Source organism: Coregonus lavaretus (genome assembly GCF_964263955.1).
Source record: "Coregonus lavaretus genome assembly, chromosome: 29".
Taxonomy (NCBI): Eukaryota; Metazoa; Chordata; class Actinopteri; order Salmoniformes; family Salmonidae; genus Coregonus; species Coregonus lavaretus.
In genome coordinates this window covers 27,733,030-27,739,874 of record NC_140016.1, presented here as the reverse complement: position 1 = coordinate 27,739,874, position 6,845 = coordinate 27,733,030, and positions in this window count along the sequence as shown.

Here is a 6,845-nt window from a genome sequence, read left to right as displayed (position 1 = left end):
TCCAATTACGATCTTGTCACATCGCTGCAACTCCCCAACGGGCTCGGGAGAGGCGATGGTCGAGTCATGCGTCCTCCGAAACATGACCCGCCAAACCGCGCTTCTTAACACTCGCCCGCTTAACCCGGAAGCCAGTTGCACCAATGTATTGGAGGAAACACCATTCAACTGACGACCGAAGTCAGCCTGCTGGCGCCCGGCCCGCCACAAGGTGTCGCTCGATGAGCCAAGTAAAGCCCCCCGGCCAAACCCTCCCCTAAACCGGACGACGCTGGGCCAATTGTGCACTGCGCTATGGGACTCCTGGTCATGGCCGGAATGTGACACAGCCTGGGATCGAACCCGGGTCTGTAGTGATGCCTCAAGCACTGCGAAGCAGTCCCGTAGACCGCTGCACCACTCGGGAGGCCAGCATATTACTTTTCTTATCTTTTTTTCAAAGTTTAGGAGCAATATGTCATAGTGAGTAACTCCATGCAGAAGTCGTGAATTGTTAATTTTACGCTTAAGACCAACTGATTACAAGAGCACATGGATAAACCCTACATCTATTGACTAAATGGCAATGCCAATAAGTATGGCGTACAACTTGGACTCCAACTCTTCAATCTCGCCTTTACTTCTGTTTTAGCACAATCGTTGGACATTTTTCAAGAAAATAATGTAACCCTGCTCACTGGACTTGGACATGTTTTCATTTAATTTGAGTGAAATGGTAGATTGTAAAGACACTGGGCTAAGAATAATGAGGAACTCAACGGTTTGGAGACTACAGTATACTCTAGGTTTATAAGGCTTCTAGAGATGGACCAATGTGTGTAACTATCATTTCTTTGTGTGCACTAGCAAATGGGTTTTTGTCTTCCCGCACTGAAAAAGGAGTCCCTCTCACCGCACCCTTTCAATGTGGATTTGCTGATGTGCCTACTTTGGAGACTTTAGCTTTATTGTGCAGAACACTATCTCACCATGATTTTGAATTTGTTGTGACATTTGAGTGACAATGGCGATTTCCCCCATAGTGCACCACTACCTGGGGAATCCAATGCGGCACCATTTAGGTTTTTTCACCGTATTGAAAGTGAATTTTACTTTTCTTTAATTATTTGCACTGTCTATAGCTTTACCATCCTAGAAACACAAGCCATTTGCCTTTAACAATTAAAGTGTAATCATGATTGTGGTGAAGAATTACCACAGCTGCACAATTGGCCCAACTCCAAATCAGACATCCCTCTATTTGGCTGGCATCAAAAACTCAATTTTTTATATATTGTCCACGTGAAGTGGACAACAATGGGCCTCCTGTAGCTCAGTTGGTAGAGCACGGCGCTTGCAATGCCAGGGTTGTGGGTTTGTTTCCCACGGGGGGACAGTATGAAAAATGTATGCACTCACTAACTGTAAGTCGCTCTGGATAAGAGTGTCTGCTAAATTACTAAAATGTACATGTAAGTGTACAAACTGTAATAATGGGAGAGATTGTATTGCAGTTTTATCCATGCACTGTTTGACTTACTGAAACTGGTGTGTCCAAACAATGACTGGTTTGTTTTCTAACAGCACTGTCCAACACTGTGTTAACCTCTAAAATGTTGGACAAACAAAGAAAATGGTTTGGCAAGAATTGGCATGGTGTTAACAGGTTGGACACAGTACATTACGGGTGCAATCACAAGGATGGATTGAACCTCTGTGTGCTTCATTCATATCATTCCACTGGTTTAGAAGTATTTTTATGTGTTACTGAGAATAATGTAAAGGAATTTCAGAAATGGGCCAGTTTTATTTGGTTATGTTTACTGGGACAGTACAGAATGTGACGTGACAACTTACCTTTTTCTATGAATCTTCTGATATAGGACCTGAATCCTAATTTGAGATTCAAGCATGTCTAACTCAGAATTGGATGCAAACTCTCATTGATATCAATGTAGGATTTGATGAGGTCTGAGTTTCACACATGATTCCCAGGTTTGGATTACACCCATAGTCATGATCCTTAATGATTTGAATACTATTGCAAACAGAATGTATCAACACCTGTGCCATTCTGTTAATACTGTACAACAGTATTTTGAGTTTGAGTGCAACTAAAATAAACCCTACAAACTTCTTAATCTGTGAATACTTGAGTTGTAAAATGGCAGAATGCAGAATGCTATATAAACAGTGTAGTTTGTGTGTATAATTAACTACACATGTAAAGGTCCCTGAATTTTTTCATACGCACAAAAAGCTTATTTCTCTAAAATGTTGTGCAGAAATGTGTTTATGTCCCTGTGGGTGAGCATTTCTTCGATGCCAAGATAATTCATCCATTTGACAGGTGTGGCATATCAAGCTGATTAAACAGCATGATCATTACACAGGTGCAACTTGTGCTGGGGAAAATAAAAGGCCACTTTAAAATTTGCAGTTTTGTCACACAACACAATGCCACAGATGTCTCAAGTTTTGAGGGAGCGCACAAATGGCATGCTGAATGTAGGAATGTCCACCTGAGCTGTTGCCATAGAATTGAATGTTCATTTTTCTACCATAAGCCGCCTCCGTTGTTTTAGAGAATTTGGCAGTACGTCTGAATGGCCTCACAACCACAGACCACGTGTAACCACGCCAGCCCAAGACCTCCACATCCGGCTTCTTCACCTGTGGGATCATCTTTGACCAGCCACCCGGACAGCTGATGAAATTGTGGGTTTGCACAACCGAAGAATTTCTGCACAAACGTTGAGAAACCATCTCAGAGAAGCTCATATGCGTGCTCGTCGTCCTCATCAGGGTCTTGACCTGACTGCAGTTCGGTGTTGTAACCTACTTCAGTGGGCAAATGCTCACCTTCGATGGCCACTGGCACGCTGGAGAAGTGTGTTCTTCACGGATGAATGCCGGTTTCAACTCTACCGGGCAGATGGTAGTATGGCATCATGTGGGTGAGTGGTTTGCTGATGTCAACGTTGTGAATCAAATCAAATCAAATCAAATTTTATTGGTCACATGCGCCGAATACAACAGGTGCAGACATTGCAGTGAAATGCTTACTTACAGCCCTTAAACAACAGTGCATTTATTTTAAACAAAAAAAGTTTAAAATAAACAGAGTGCCCTGTGGTGGCGGTGGAGTTATGGTATGGGCAGGCATAAGCTACGGACAACGAACACAATTGCATTTTATCGATGACAATTTGAATGCTCAGAGATACCGTGAATTGATCCTGAGGCCCATTGTCTTGTCATTCATCCGCCGCCATCACCTGATGTTTCAGCATGATAATGCACGGCCCCATGTCGCAAGGATCTGTACACAATTCCTGGAAGCTGAAAATGTCCCAGTTCTTCCATGGCCTGCATACTCACCAGACATGTCACCCATTGAGCATGTTTGGGATGCTCTGCATCAACGTGTACGACAACATGTTCCAGTTCCCGCCAATATCAAGTAACTTCGCACAGCCATTGAAGAGGCATGGGACAACATTCCACCGGCGACAATCAACAGCCTGATCAACTCTATGTGAAGGAGATGTGTCGCGCTGCATAAGGGCAAATGGTGGTCACACCAGATGCAGATTTTTTTTTAAAAGGCATCTGTGACCTACCGATGCATATCTGTATTTCCAGTCATGTGAAATCCATAGATTAGGGCCTAATGAATTTATTTCAAGTGACTGATTTCCTTATATGAACTGTAACTCAGTAAAATCTTTGAAATTGTTGCATGTTGCGTTTATATTTTTGTTCAGTGTATGTTAGTCTTTCACCTAATTATCTAAATATCCCTTGCTGATTCAATGTAGTACAGAACAAACCAAACGCATGGGTGGTGAAATCACCAGCAGGTGGCAGTATCACTACATGCATTCTATGAGAATTCCAGCATATGCCATCAGAAAGTATTCACACCCTTGACTTTTTCCACATTTTGTCGTGTTACAGCCTGAATTTAAAATTGATTAAATGTAGATGTTTTGTCGCAGGCCTACACACAATACCCCATAATGTCAAAGTGGAATTATGTTTTTTGAATTTTTAACAAATTAATGATAAATGAAAAGCTGAAATGTCTTGAGTCAATAAGTATTCCACCCTTTTTTTTATGGCAAGTCTAAATAAGTTAAGGAGTAAAAATGTGGTTAACAAATCACATAATAAGTTGCCTGGACTTTGTGTGCAATAATAGTGTTCAACATGATTTTTGAATGATGTCATCTTTCTACCCCACACATACAATTATCCGTAAGGCCCCTCAGTCGAAGCAGTGATTTGCAAACACAGATTAAACCACAAAGACCAGGGAGGTTTTCCAATGCCTCGCGAAGAAGGGCACCTATTTGTAAATACAAAAAGCAAACATTGAGTATCCCTTTGAGCATGGTGAAATTATTAATTACACTTTGGATGGTGTATCAATACACCCAGTCACTACAAGGATACAGGCTTCCTTCCTAAGGAAATAAACCGAGGATGGTGACGTTAAAACAATTGTGTAGTTTAATGGCTGTGATAGGAGAAAACTGAGGAAGGATCAACAACATTGTAGTTACTCCACAATACTAACCTAATTGACAGAGTGAAAAAAGGGAATCCTGTAGATAATACAAATATTACATAACATGCATCCTGTTTGCAACAAGGCACTAAAGTAATACTGCAAAAAATGTGGCAAAGCAATACATATTTTCAAGCATAGTGGTGGCTGCATCATGTTATGGGTATGATTCTAATCGTTAAGCACTGGGGAATTTTTCAGGATAAAATAGAAACGTAATGGCGCTAAGAAAAGGCAAAATCCTAGAGAAAAACCTGGTTCAATCTGCTTTCTACCAGACACTGGGAGATGAATTCACCTTTCAGCAGGACAATAACCTAAAACACAAGGCCAAATATACACTGGAGTTGCTTATCAAGAAGACACTGAATGTTCCGGAGTGGCTGAGTTACAGTTTTGACTTAAATCTGTTTGAAAATCTGTGGCAAGACCTGAAGATGTTTGTCTAGCAATGACCAACAACCAATTTGACAGAGTTTGAAGAATTTTGCAAAGAATAATGGGCAAATATTGCACAATGTAGGTGTGGAAAGATCTTAGAGACGTACCCAGAAAGACTCACAGCTGTAATCACTGCCAAAGGTGCTTCTACAAAGTATTGACTCAGGGGTGTGAATACTTATGTAAATTTGATATTTATATATTTCATTTTCAATAACTGTGCAAAAACATGTTTTCACTTTGTCATTATGGGGTATTGTGTGTAGAGGGGTGAGGAAAAAATATATATTTAATCAATTTTTGTGGAATAAGTTTAGGGGTATGAATTCTTTCTGAAGGCACTGTGTAATAACCTGTGCCTGATTGACAACATCCCAGTCTCTCAGTTTACAAAACTGGCCTTTATGCCAAATGGCTAGAAGGATGCTATTAACTATTTATAACTTTTTGGCAAGTCAGACAAAATACTGTACCCCAGCAAATCTTGTAGCTGGAAGGAATTTTGAGGACCAGCTTCCAGTAAAAAAAACATTATGAAATTAAACTGTGTGAGTGTGCGTGTTACCCAGTGTGTTAAGAGAATACCTTGCCTCAAAACTCAATTTCCTAACCTCCACCATGGAACAGTGAAGGTGAGGAAAATGAAGACAAACGGCAGACCAGAGACAATCGAGGCCCTGCACCTGAAAACCTTGTCTCCCTCAAAAGATTGTGGGAGCTGGCAAGGAGATAAATGAAAGGAGAGAACAGTTCAGACAATAGTAGCTAGCTTTACTGAATTACATTGAAAGTAATATTTTCCTGAAATAAAATAAGTACTGTACTGTTACAGTAAACACTTTCGGTTCTCTTGAACTGTTAATGATTATTACTTTGAGAGATTGTGTGAGTAGCCCCTGTGTACACAATTCTCTACCACTCAATGTAAACATGGATCCCACCGTGATCCTAACCATCAACCCTGTGCCACCCTCTAACCTCTCTCTTCACCCCATCCATGACCCCCCCCCCCCCCACTTCTCTTCTTCTCTCTTTTCTCAATGAGGTGATGGCTGCTCTCTGTGTTATCGAAGCTGGAGGCCCTCATTATAAATCAAACACTTAAAGAGCTGTGTTCTGTTGGCGGTGCCCCAAGGTCTTGCCTTCAAAGTCACACATCCCGTCACAGTGCAGGAAGTTCTATGAAGCTACAGACACTGGGAAAGTTATAGCCCTAAAAGAAAGTAGGCGAGAGCGTTTGGGGGAGATGAGGCCCCAAGCTATTAGTAGAATGGCAGGGTCATCTCATATCACGATGGGTATGATGTCATTGCGTACCATCTCAAGGGCTTTTTCAGTCAAGTTTTCCAATGGAGTGTCATTAGACATTTTTTCTAATACTGTAACACTTGTGCATGTATGCAGAACGTGCACTTTTACTTAAAAAGGCATTGTACATTCAAGTGATCTGTGATGTTATAGGCTACTTCTCAATGTATACAGATAGTAATTAAAATATTGTCCACAATCTAGAACCTTGTTGTGTGCAACAACACCTCCACAGGGAACATATCTATCTCAGGTGTTGAGCACATCTAGGTCTATGCATTTGGCCTGTTATAAAATCAAAGGAATCCCAAGGAAAACATATTTGTGGAGATGGCGAACCTTGCCTGCTGGAATGAGATTTGCTACACAATCATATGATGTTATATAACAGAAATGGACACCCAAGAGCAACCATTGGACAAACACACCGGAGAGAAAGGACTGTAGAATATGAAGGGTGAATTTGATAAGCAGTGAGGGACTAGCATTGGGAATTAGCATCCATTAAGTCTGACTGACGTCCGGAGAAATAGAATTACCCCTT